Genomic DNA, 14,285 nt, shown 5'->3' with positions numbered 1-14,285 from the left:
GTAATTGCTCGGTGTTTTATGGGCTTTAATGTGTTTTGAAGGGTCTGTAAATTTTCGAGAGTCATTAGAGTCGTTTTTAAGTTGTAATTGCTCATTTTCGGTAAAAAGGACATCATTTTTTTTAAGGAAAAGCCTCAAAGACCCGAGAAAATGCTCCTAGACCTGACAGCTTGCCCGACCCGGCTATGAAGACTCCCTTTTGCGTATGCCCCAGATTTGACCCACGATCCGACTTTCGACCTGTTAACCCGCGCACGCCCTGACTCACGTTCCGACTCTGGCTTCTGACTCGTTAGCCCCCGCGCACTCGGCTGAAGACGACTCAGTCGGTCTAGATGGTCTGGACTCGTCTGGTTCGTTGGTTTTGGTTTGTTCTGACTAGTTTTTGGACAGTTTTGGCCAATTTTGATGTTTTGAAGGATGGTTCAAGTGTTTTTCAAGCGGTTCGAGTCGGTTTGAAGTGTTCGGAGGTGGTTTGAGGTTGTTTGTTATTTTTTATTGTATTTATTTTAGCTTTTAACTAGCTTAGAATGCCAAAATCGGTCCATTTTAATATGTTTATTTAATTATGCATTGTGAATATATGGATTAAATACTTTATCTATTGTGTGCATTGTATGCCTGTAGATTTAAAATCCCACCATAGGAAAAGCATGTAATATGCATTGCAAGTATATTATAAGTGTTATAATGTATAGTATCCATGTGTAGGGTCTCGTGGTTTTTTATATAAGTTGTTATATTAATGCATAGAACGAATGTTTATATAATTGTTATATAAAGCATGTCAGATGCATGTTATAGGTTTATTGTCTAGGTTATAAGTATTATAAAAGGAGATAGATTTTAAAATCTATAACAAAGATAAAAGCATACTCACTTAGGGTTAACGAAATCCAAGCAATCCTGTTTTAATAGTTAAAATAGGTCGATATCTTGTAAAACTAGTGGTTATAAGAATAACTCACCTGGTGAGATCCTGTCTAAGGTTGAAGGAATTTAAGTTGGTGGTTTATGGTACACCTGCTATCTGGGGATCGAGTCGGTGTATGAGTTAGGCTAACCCGATTTTATGAGCATGCGTGAGCGATGTGAGGTAATAAAATTAGTTTATCACTTAGACATCGTAGGGTTATTCCAGTATGAACGTTATACTCAGAAAAATCAAACTTGACTTAGGGTATGTTTATTAGCCGAAATATACCTAAGTAAACATTTACCCAAAATCGTCTAGAACACGTCAGTTGGAGATTAGTTACATATAAGATATTTTGTTCTTAGCTCTCACGTCTTTAAGGGTTCATACTGAGATCCATGCTTGGCATTGTGTCTATTTTACTTCGATTGCTCTATTCGAAAAGTGTTTACATGGGTCAATAGCAAGGTGAATAGGGGAAGTAGTTCATAGTAAGTGGGTGAAGGATACTTGCCAACGTGTCCTGCAGTCTCTTCTATTAGTTTGGACCGTGAGATTCCTCAGTTGCGCCTGCTTGTCATTTTTAGCTGACATAAGCTAGTTGTTTTTCAGCAATTATCCCTTCAGATGGTTGTAATATGGGATTCAGAACAACTCAAACTCCAGAAATGGATAAGGTCTCTTAGGTCGATTCCCAACTTTAACTCTCCAATTCGATAACATTTTTGGGGCCGACCTCTACATCTGAAAATGGAGGGTCATACTTACGAGAATTACTAAGTGTTAAAATATTCTAGACCAAAGAAACGATAGCTAAAAGTTCTATTGTAATATGAGTTACTCTGGTAATAATGATTAGTTGAGAATGTCTGAATTCAAAGAAGGAGTAGCAGGCTGCTCCTCAATAGATGTTGCTCTAAACCTCGGAAGTATCGTTGCCATAAGAATAATGATGGGTACATTATTAATTTTTCTAAATCTAATTGGATATTAGCAATTCACTAATAGAATTTGTTTATATTTTCGGCATGACTAGCTCTTTAGTACAATTACTTGCTTTCAAGAAGCTTAATGGGGATAATTACGCTATGTGGAAGTCAAACTTGAACACAATACTGGTAATCGATGATCTTAAGCTTGTTTTAACTGGGGAGTGTCTTCCAAACCCTGACTCAAATACAAATCGAACTATTCAGGATGCTTATGACAAATGGACAAGGGCAAATGAAAACGCCAAAGTCTACATTCTTGCCTACACATCTGATATGTTGGCTAAGAAACACGATTGTATTGTTGGGGTTGATGCTCTAAATCTCGTAGGGACCTATAGTTTACAAACATTATTGAACAAATTCATTGTGTATTTAATAAAATATATGATATTTTATTCAAATTCATTGTCTATAAAATATATGATATTTTAGTTGCATTAACCACAAACCAATAAACTAACATCCAATGTTATCTTTGTAACTTAAACATATATGTAGAGACATACGGGTGGATCATGTTTAAGTGATAACCTAAATGGTCTGTAGTAGATGGATAAGGCTGGGTACCTTATCCTGGTGACACTACGAGTATGCCCCACTTTGTAGGTGTTACAATTGTTGTAAAGTGCTACAAATGATCTGATCCTAATCATTCATGTATAGACATGTGAGCGAGGATATTCTATACAAAGGAGTTTGTGTAAGACCGGACCACGAAATGTTTAGTCTCATTATATAACGCCATTCATAATAGAGACTTACATTTCACCAGGATGATCATAGGTAACATGACCTAAATCCTGAGTGGGTTGTGAACTCCTACCTGTGAGGGCAGTCATTTGATTTGTATGGGTGAGAGTGGCCAGATTGCTGACTCAATAAGCCTACCATTTTAGGGATTCGTGTGATTGGGGAGCTAGAAATACAACTACACAAGAAGGAATTCACTCCTTCCCCAAGGTCGGGGTAAGTAGATAAATTGTTCCCTTAAAGGCTGATTCCGAGTCTTGAACAATGTGGCACCGCACCCTCTCCTTGCCTGAGAGAGGTTTAGTCATAGTTGGACTATGATCTATTGTTCATTAGAGAGATCAGTGGTACTTAAGAAGTTAGATGTAAGTATAGGGGTAAACAGTAATTTGGCCTAGTTGTGCTTACGAGCATTTTGTGAAGGGTCATTGTACTGTTGATTGGTTATATCCAATGGACACAGAAGTATATCTGTAGTTCGAAGAGTGCAACTGTCGATCTTTAGTGGAGTGCTCGACAGTTAACGAATGGTGAATAGTTTAATTAAAGAGTCTAATTAATTATTCATGTACTGTTGAAGCTTCAAGCTACAAGTCCATGAGGTCCCTTTGGTAGCTCAATAGGATTAATTGAGAATAAGTTTTTGGATTAATTTGAATTGTTCAAATTAGAAGAGGGATTTAATTATATATGATATAATTAAGTTGTTTTAATTATATGTGATATAATTATTATAATGTATTTGATACATTATAACTTTAATGAGAGGAAATAAATATTTGAATAAGATTCAAATATAGTTTCTATGAATTGGATTCATAGTTGTTAAATTTAATATAAATGTGATTTATATTAAATGTCATATAAGAGAAAAAAGAAACTATAGTTTATATAGTATGTGATACAATATTAAAACTATAGGTTATATGTTATATTGTGTATAACATATAATTTAATATATATATTATATATATATTTATATTAATATGATAAGTCAGTTATCATATTTATATTTATATTAATTATTATTTTAATAATAAGGGAGGCCTTCCCCTTCTTTTCTATGTGGGTGGTTGTTATTTTTAGCATGTACAAAAAGAAAAGGTTTCTTCTTCATTGAAAAGTGTTGATCGTTTGAGCAAGGAGAGAAAAAGAGATAGAAGAGTTATGGGTTATGAAAATGTTGTTGAACAATCTCCAAATCTCTTTTCTTCCTTTCCACAAAATTCCCTCAAATCCAAAATAGACAAAGCCCACCACTCTTGGGTTCTCAACCTGAGAATACCGAAGAAGTCTTTGTGGTTGTGTTCGAAGTTTTCTTGAAGAAAGTCTTCAAGGGATTCATAGCTGTTTGAGGGAATATTTGAAGAAAGGTCTTCAAAGGTAAGGTTTCTAAAACCTTTTGTTAACATGTTGTAATTTAATATAAATGCATATCTTGTTTCTTTGTTTACTGTAAAATTTATATTCAAAGAAAAATGGGATTTGGGTCGATCTTGCTTCTGCTTAAGGTTCCCTTCAGAATGAGATCCTTCAGGTATATGTACCGATAAAGAGATTATGGAATCTCTACGGGGGATGTTTGGATAGTCGTCTTCTTCCCTTAAACATGATGCCATCAAGTACGTTTATAACTGCTGTATGAAAGAAGAGATCTCTATTAGAGAACATGTCCTAGACATGATGGTCTACTTTAACATGGCAAAAATAAACGGAGCTGTCATAGATGAGAAGAGTCAAGTCATTTTTATTCTAGAGTCTCTTCCGAAGAGCTTCTTACAATTCCACACAAATGTGATGATGAACAAGATAGAATATAACTTAACTACTCTTCTCAATAAGCTTCAAACTTATTAGTCCCTCTTAAAATCTAAGGGACAGGAAACGGAGGTAAATTTTGCCACCACGAATAAAGTCAACAGTGGATCATCCTCTAGGAAAAAGTTTGGCCCTTCATGTAACGACCCGACCCCCTAGGACTTAAGTTAGGTCGTTACTAAATACATGCATGCATGGAACTCAAAACAACACTCAGTTATGGCGAAATAAATGCTAATTAAATAAAGTAAGTTCGAAAGACTTTCATTAAATTCAAACACTAAAACAATAGTAGGGTACCCATAAATCATAAATATCAATAAATAAGTCTGAAAAACAATTCTTAAAAGTAAGTTTTAAAAACCAAAACTAAAAGTTAAGAGAAACATGAAAAGAACTCTAAATCTCATGATGCGGAAGCGTAAAAACTAGTCCCAGTGGCTCGATCATGAATTTCACTTGTCCATCGCCGGTGCATTTCTATCCTTACCTGAAACAACAACATGAGAAAGAATGAGTATAAAATACTCAGTAAGCAACCCCTATACTGGGGTCAGGCTGGGCATCTATATCCTCTAGATACCCACCTCTGGTGAAACATATAAATTGCTCTAGTTCTCATGGGACACATATGCACATGAAATAAGAAGGAGACTGAGTCCTATCCTACTGTAGTTAAGTATGTCCACTACCTCTGGTGAATCCCGAAGGAGACACAAACTGGTGAATCCCGAAGGAAACACAAACTGGTGAATCCCGAAGGAGACACAAACTGGTGAATCCCGAAGGAGACACAAACTGGTGAATCCCGAAGGAGACACAAACTGGTGAATCCCGAAGGGGAAACCTCAACATTATATAAACCTCAACATCATCACTGTACGAATTTATGACATACATATAAACCTCAACATTATGGTTCTACAAATGTATACCTCAACATCATGGTTCTACAACTGTCTCTTATACACATCTAGATGTGTATAAGAGACAGTCCCGAAGGAGACACAAACTGGTGAATCCCGAAGGAGACACAAACTGGTGAATCCCGAAGGAAACACAAACTGGTGAATCCCGAAGGAAACACAAAACTGGTGAATCCCGAAGGAAACACAAACTGGTGAATCCCGAAGGAAACACAAACTGGTGAATCCCGAAGGGGAAACCTCAACATTATATAAACCTCAACATCATCACTGTACGAATTTATGACATACATATAAACCTCAACATTATGGTTCTACAAATGTATACCTCAACATCATGGTTCTACAACATACATGTATACCTCAACATCATCAGATCAAATACAACCATATGGAAGCACATACCATCTCATACCAGCATTCAAGTGTTTATGTGCATAAATAAATAATTCAGATCTCGTTCCAGAGCATACTTTGATCATATTATACTATCAGTCATTCTGCCATAACATACATTTATCATACGAGCATACATCTAATATCTGGCCTGTGGACAGTTCCAGTAGTAAGATTACTTCCCTTGATATTAGGTCAAACCAAAAAGTAATTGAATATTTGTGAAATTCTTGAATCCTTAATCAAGCCTAAACATAAACCAAGCTTTAAAATTAATAGTTAAGGTCAAATTCCAAACACCTAAATATTACAAAATATTTCCAGATAACCTTACCTAAGGTGTGGTCCAATTCAAATTCACCTTCCAAACCTCCAATTTTAAGCCCAAATAATTAGCAAACCAAACTTTTCTTCATCTTGAATGAAATTCTTGAATCAACCCCTTAGTCATAATTTGAAATTAGGCTTACATGATTAAAGCTTGAATCAAATACATACTTCACTACCAATGTCTCAAATAAATTATCCATATATAGCTTCGTCCAAAATCATTTCCAAATTACTTTACCAAAATTTCTCAACAATCAAAATTAATCCACAAGAGGGTAGTCAAAGCATAGAACTTACCAAAACTCGCTAAAACAAACTCCAACTTCACTAAACAACACCTCAATACCTTCACAAACTTGAATCCAAAGTTGAAACACAATAGGTATCAACCAATTAATGCCAAAAGTAAATGAGTATTCAAGAATCAACCAAAAACAAACCCAAACGACAGAAATCTTACCCAAATCGATAGATCCAGTGACGGCAAAAGCGAACGACACTTAAGCAGTGGTGGACGGAGGTCATGAAGAAGAAACCGACGCGGCGACTTTGGGCAACGTCGGACGGGCTCACGAACGTGAGGAAGAAAAGGGGGTGGGGTTTAACTTTTTATAAAAAAAAAAAAAAAAAATAATAGTAATAATAAATAATGCATTGTTAGAGAGTTTATGTGCAATTGAGCGAGAGTGGTCTCCTAAATAAATCATTTCCTTTCCGTTTCAAAAGAAAATTAATTTCTGCCATTAATTTCCAATTTGAATTTTAAATTGAATAATTTCACGCCAACAATTAAATTTCGCACNAAAGGGGGGGGGGTTTAACTTTTTATAAAAAAAAAAAAAAACAATAATAGTAATAATAATAAAACAAAAAAGGAAATAAATGTAATTAAATTTAATTCCTTTTCATTTTATACTATTAAATTCCTTTCCGTTTCAAAAGAAAATTAATTTCTGCCATTAATTTCCAATTTGAATTTTAAATTGAATAATTTCACGCCAACAATTAAATTTCGCACTTATACTTGAAGTCCAAAATTCCAAAAATGCCCTCCAACTAATAACAATTACTGAAATTCCAAATAATAAAGTTACTGAATTTACATTATTACTAAAAATAATGTGTGGGGTGTTACGCTTCATCTTCTAAGAACAGAATTGTTCCAATGAAAAAGGGTAAGAGGAAAGGGAAAATTCCTACTGATTGCAAAGACAAGGCTAAAGTTGCAGATAAAAGAAAATCTTTCTGCAGATAAAAGAAAATCTTTCTACTGCAACGAGGACGGGCACTGGAAAAGAAACTGAGCAAAGTACCTTGAAGAGAAGAAAGCCGAAAAACCAAAACAAGGAAACTAGTTTCTAAAGAATTCTTGTAGAAGGTGAGATAACTCTCAGGGTTTTGAACAGGAAAGGTTATCTCAGAAAAATCAGTGGGAGTTTCTGAAGTTGTTATCCGGAGATAGATTCATTATATTAGATAATGTATTTTTTGTTTCTGAAATGAAAAGAAATCTTATATCTAACTCTTGTTAGAATAATTGTACAAAGTATTTTTTGACATAAATGAAGTGTTCATTAGCAAAAGAAGTATTCTTATTTGTTTTACTAGAAAACAACTTATATGTTAAAATCAATCAAAGTAAAGTTTTTTTAAATATTGAGATGTTTAAAACGGCTAAAATGAAAAACAAAAGGCAAAAAGTTTCTTCAAGTACATATCTTTGGCATTTAAGCCTTGGCCACATTAATCTCAATGGGTTTGAGATATTGATTAAAAGTGGTCATCTAAACTAGTTAGAAGACAACTCTTTACCTCCTCGTGAGTCTTGTCTTGAGGATAAAATAATTAAAAGATCTTTTACGAGAAAAGGTCTTAGAGCCAAAGAACCCTTAGAGCTTTTGCATTCAGATCTCTGTGGTTCAATGAATGTCAAAGAGAGAGAAGGGTATGAATATTTCATCATATGATTATTTGATACCGGAAAACAAGCATACGTATCGAAGTAATAAAATCCCAATTAAAATTGGGTATCGTCCTCAGAGACTAGCATGCACAATTTATCCTAAACTTAGCTATTATAGTTCCTTATTATTTTATTTAGGCTACTGGAGGATGGTTTATGAGCATTAAGTACGAATGAAAAATAAATACAAGAGGAAAATCAGAGGAGAACGAATCCAGGGTGTTGTTTCATTAAGAAAATCCTAATGGTAATAACATGCAATTAATTAATGAAGATAGGTTGAGGCTAGAAGTTCTAAATTTGGGAAATCCTTCATCAAGCTCATTTCGTTCTAACTCTAGTTTATTAAGTTTGAATTTCTTCCTATTGTTTAAACTAGTGTTGCTTTAAGACCCTTCAATTACACCCTTTATTAATCTCAATTCACTTTCATGCAATCTTGGGTAATAATCTAAATTATCAATTCCAACAAATTAAACTCTTCTTCAAGCAATAGAATTTACCTAAAAAAATTGATTAATGACCAGTTAATCAAAGAAATAAGAAGAGATAATCTATAAACCTCATCAACAATTAAACAATCGCAATATCAACAATTCATTCAAGAAATTCAAAACTCTGACAACAACCTAGAATCTAGAGTTTAGCTATGCATATTTTCAATATCCATAAACCCTAAGTAGAAAAAAGGCATCTTAGACAAGGAAAGAGTTAGGGAAGCAAAAATCAATCTTCCTTCCTCGTCACTGGATCAGAATCCTAGTCTTCTCGACCTTCGCAAATGAATTCTTATATGATTTCCAACTGAGATGTCCTTTTCTAGATACTTCCATTCTACCTTAGGTTGAAATCTCCCCGCCAAATTGTTCTTTTCTCATCTGACGATGCTACTTCTTTTTATAAGAAATTGTCGCCGCATTGCAATGCTGACGCTAGAAGCGGACGTCGCGAGTTCCTGCCATTTGAAGCATCACAACACTGCCCTGTTCTCAACTCTTGGGTCTTTAGCGTCATTGGGCAGCGTTGTAATGCAAGCTCAACGCTGACCCCTTGATTTTTCCATCGAAATTCTTCCTATTTTTTCTTCAATTTTGGCCTCTAACTTCCTTCCTAATTCCATAGTTGACCCTTAGATACTTGTATTTGAAATTTTCCCTAGGTTTTTATCATTTTTGCCCAAGTTGCTCCTAATGTTCAGTTTCCTAAAATCACTCAACAAACCACATCAAACCATACAAAACTAGCAATAATAATTCTAGAATTGAAAGTAATTAAAGCACTATTCAGGTGCTTTTCATCACCCCAATCTTAAAATTTTGCTAGCCTTAAGCAAAGAAAAGAAGGAAGGAATGAAAAATAAGAAGAATAACAAATATTGAATAACCAAGGTCCTAGGTATGCATGCTCTCACTCAAATTTCATCAGCTTCTCAATACATACAACACCTATCCATATAAAAATTCATACACATCCTAATCATTGAGAGTTTCTAAGGCCAAAACTTTTTATTTCCTGTGTGTGTATGTGACCCTTCCTTTAATTCAAAACTCATTAACTGACTTAAGATTTAATTAAGTTTCATCAATTTTTCCTTACTCTAGCTCAAGCACCAACACACTCAAGATAGTAATATATCAACTAAGGTGCTTGCATCATTTTACCTAGGGGTCTAGCTTTCACACAAACACTGTAGGGATTCATGCGTAGTCAATTCCTAGGTGTCCTAACTAATCACATGAATGACAACTCGTTTTACCCTCATCCATGCATACACATTACCCATTTTTTTCCCAGAATAATGTTCTTTTAAGCTCATTTTCTCCTTTTTTTTTTCTTTTTTAGGAAAAACAATCTCTCTTTGTTACCTTCCTCAATATAATATTACGAACTATCATGCCAGACACTCTCTAACTAGTGGGGCCTTTCGAGGTGACAACCAAATTGACTTAAATTAATTTCTTGTTCAGTTAACGGTTCTAAATTAAAGTGGTTGTGCTCAGAATAAACAAAGGATACAAAGAGGGATTTAGAACAAAAAAAACTCAAGATAGGAATATGTTATCCAAATTCCATTTCAAAGCATGACCTACATCAACAACGACTCATCAACCATCATCATTAGAACAAGAAATCAAAGATCCCAATTGAATTACTCTAGATATTTTTCCTAATCAAAATCAACTCGTTTTCAAGAAAAATTCCAAATTTTTCATCAACTTCAAAATCAACAACTTAACACGCATAAATCATTCAACTCAAGTTAACATGCATATACGTTAAACAAATAGCATAAGTACCAAGTACATAGTATGTCCCCCACCCCAAACTTAAAATGATGCATTGTTCACAATGCATGAAAGAAATAAAGCAAACCATACAATAGATGAGTGATACAAGCATGGGCATGAGTAGGGATCCACGAATCTGGATGGCGGACTAGTACTTGATAAAACTTGAGTATCATCACAATCCTAGGGATCATAAGAAAAACAACATAAGATAGCTCTCTATCTTAAACAAACAAATAAATAAAATAAATGAGAAACACTTGGGTTGCCTCCCAAGAAGTGCTCCATTTAACGTCTTTAGCTAGACAGGACCAACTGATCACCTCTTGAAGTACAAGTCCTCCATACGTCGCTCCTCATCTCCACAGTAATGTTTCAATGGGCATTGACCTTGAATGTCATTCCATCTTTGACTTGCAACTCCACTGCACCATATGGGGACACATCCTTGATTATGAATGGCCCAGACCATTGAGACCTAAGCTTTCCTGGAAACAACTGGAGATGAGAATTAAATAGCAAAACCCGTTGACTAGGAAGAAAAGTCTTAGGCAAAATCTTGTTATCATGCCATCTTGTTGTTTGTTCCTTATAGAGCTTAGCATTCTCATATGCTTGGTTCTGAAATTCCTCTATGTTCAATTAGAATCGATGTCGTTGTTTGACTCCAAACCGAAACAAAAGAAAATATATAAAATTCGAACTACTCCTATTACTAAAAAAACGTAGTAACAGTGGTAAGTGCGGGGTCGAACCACAGATAAGAGAAGAATTAATTTCTTTTTGGGTTAGATTTTACCATGGAAAAATAGTAAAAACGGGTTTTGGTTTTTGTTTTAAAATTGAAAGCATGCAAAAAAAAAAAAAAAAAAAGGAAATTGCAAGGGATATATGAAATGATAATGGATTCATCTAATTCTCGGATCAAGTAGCCATTCAATGTAATTTAAATCATTTTTTTCGTCAAAGTATCATGTTATCGAATTATGCATGCATAGCTACCCAATTGATTTGAATTAACTGATCTTTACAAAGGTCGACAATCAATTAATTCAAAACCAGTCGAGCATCCTAATTTGTAATTAAGGCTGGAAAGACCATGCCCTAACTAACGTACATACTCCTAGATGCAATTGGGTCCTTAGCGGCCATAAGTAACTTGAAACACATGCATTAAGAACAAGGATTCAACTATGTTGATTAAGTGTCAAGAAAGTCATGTTCAAATAATCAAATTATTCTTTAAATCTGGATTAAACGTGCGATGCAAAGATTTAAGGTGAGCCTATACACTTAAGCATGCTCATCTAATCAGTGCTACAAGGGTAAATTCAAAGCATGGACGATTACAAAGAAACGTGCGAGCCTGAATTTAACTAGCTAAGATATGCGATCATGATATGGGTGTCAATCCAACACATAAAAGCAAATCTAAATCATGCGAGATTCAAAGAAAAACATAATTCTAATTAAAGCACAAGATTGGACAGAAAACTCATCAAATCACAAGAATGCTCGATCCAAGAACTAAACAAAATATTTACCTCATCGATTCATAGACAAACCAACAAGATAGGTTCCAATGCATATCCATAATCTGAAAATAAAACAAGAACTAACCTAATGATATTGAAAACATAAAGGAAAAGGAAGAAGTCAAGGCCTCTCCTTGGCCTCCATTAAAGAACAATACAATTTTCAGCATATCTTGACCTAAAACCGAAAAGGATTTTTTATAGAAAAAATCAGGACAACATCGCAACACTAGAAATAACGTTGCAACATTGATGCGGCTGAATGGGAGCGTCAAGCTGAAAGTCCAATGCTAGGCCTCACGGTCTCTCGCTCGCGACCTTCGTTCTCCATCCGTCAAAGATTGTAGCATTGCAACGTTGATGGGGAGCGTTGCAACGCTACCCATTCTGTCCACAAGCGTTAGGGTTGGAGCGTTGCGTGGCATTGTGGTAGTGGCGCTGATAAATCTTCGGAGCATTTCAATGCTAGGGGCAGCATTGCAACACTCCCTTGCACTCCAAGCTACTTCCTCCAAGCGTTAGGTGAGCATCAAACTTAGGCAAATCAAGAGTGTTGTGATGCTCTGGCAGGGGTATTTTAGTCTTTTCAACTTCTTTGAAGTCCGAATGCTTAAATCAACTTCAAATTGCTTCAAATTAACCCCGATCAGCTTCAAATCCCCAATTCTACCTCTTGGTTGCTCAATACCTACAAAATAGGGGAAACAAACACATAATATCCACTAACAAGCCCGAATTAAGCTAAAAATAATAGCTCTTTTTGAGAGCTATCAAATACCCTCAACTTAATTCTTGCTCGTCCCGAGCAAGATAGAAGCACACAATCAAATAGAATACAAATAATTAATGATATGCTAGCTTAATTTGCAAGGTTGTTACTCCAGTCTCAACAGTCAATTTGAATTAAATTTGTAATGAAGAACAAAATTCAATTATGATCAATCAATGAAGCACAAGTTTAAGAATGGTTCTTAATCTATTCATGCATGAGTGAGCCTAGAGTTTTGCTAGTTAAACTTGCATGGCCCGGAAGAGTTTTAAAAGGTCCTCATCCTGTTTTTTCCCTACTCTGGTTCGGTTATCAACCTCGGACATACCACACTTGCAAAAAAAAAAAAAAAAAGAGGGCAACACTAAGATAAGGGTGCCTAACACATTCACACAAAAAATAAAGGGCATTTATTTTACCTAGAGGGCTAGCTTTCACACCCCACCATCGGGAACCTATCACTCTTTTCTCATGAGTCTTGACTAGATACGACGGAGGTAGCTCTTTTCACCTTTATCCATGCATACACGCACACTATTTTTTTTTATAGACATGCTAGCATATGCCTAATTTTTTATGTATTTTTTTCTATTTTTTTTTTTCAGAATTGCAACTAATTTGCTTTTCTTTCTTTCCCTTTTTTTTTTCTCTATTTTCTCTCTCTCTCTCTCTCTTTTTTGTTTACATAGGTGCTTTTTTATCCACTTTGTCTAGTTTTGCTCTAAAACAAGCATAGTTACTCCTAAGTCAAAGGTATACCTTTCGGGATGACAACAGAAATACAAACCAGATAACCCAATTCTAAGCATGCAAGGCTTTAATTTCGCAAAACAATGACTTAAAGATGCATGAAAGACAAGAATTTTTTTTTCTAAAAAAAATGAGCTAAAAATCAAGATCATGTTGTCCTAACATTCTTTCATGCAAATTTTATTACAGGAAGAGTGCGTCATAAACTATCATAATAACAACAGAGCAAAAAACAAGAAAGACAATCAAAGCACACAAGCATTGTCCAGCACAGCGCTCAAAGATCCCAAGCTAAAAAACTACCCAACGGATACTCCACCCCCAACTTAAAGTAATACATTGTCCCCAATGTATTTCAAGTAAGCTAAAAAAGAATAAAAGCAAGGGAACAGAAAACCTCCCTGATAACAATGTTGTGCATGGGATGGTGTGGTTGGGCATCTCCTCCCGCTCGATTAGGCTCTGGAAAGGCCTACAAAAAAATAAAAATAAAAGAAAAATTACAAAAATAAAATCTAACCTATATAATAGAAAAGGAAAGAAAAAAAAAATAACCTAAATAAAATAAAAGAAAAGAAAGAATAAAAATTAGAAAGAAAAGAAGCAAAAAATTTTAAAACAAAAAAATTAACCTAAATAAAATAAAATAAAAGAAAGAGTAAAAATAAGAAAGAAAAGAAGCAAAAAATTTTAAAACCTGACTGCCTCCAGGAAGCGCAAATTTTTAACGTCGGTTGCGTGACGCGACCTGCCCTATCAAGGCACAAAAAAATTCTCATATTTCTCTGGTCCTTTCTTGGATGAGTCGATATGGCCAGGTAAAGCCATAAGGGTTCTCATGTTTTGAAAAAA

Source organism: Benincasa hispida, chromosome 5, assembly GCF_009727055.1.
Source record: "Benincasa hispida cultivar B227 chromosome 5, ASM972705v1, whole genome shotgun sequence".
Lineage (NCBI taxonomy): Eukaryota > Viridiplantae > Streptophyta > Magnoliopsida > Cucurbitales > Cucurbitaceae > Benincasa > Benincasa hispida.
The sequence above is the reverse complement of the archived record's forward strand: the minus strand, read 5'-3'. Positions refer to the sequence as shown.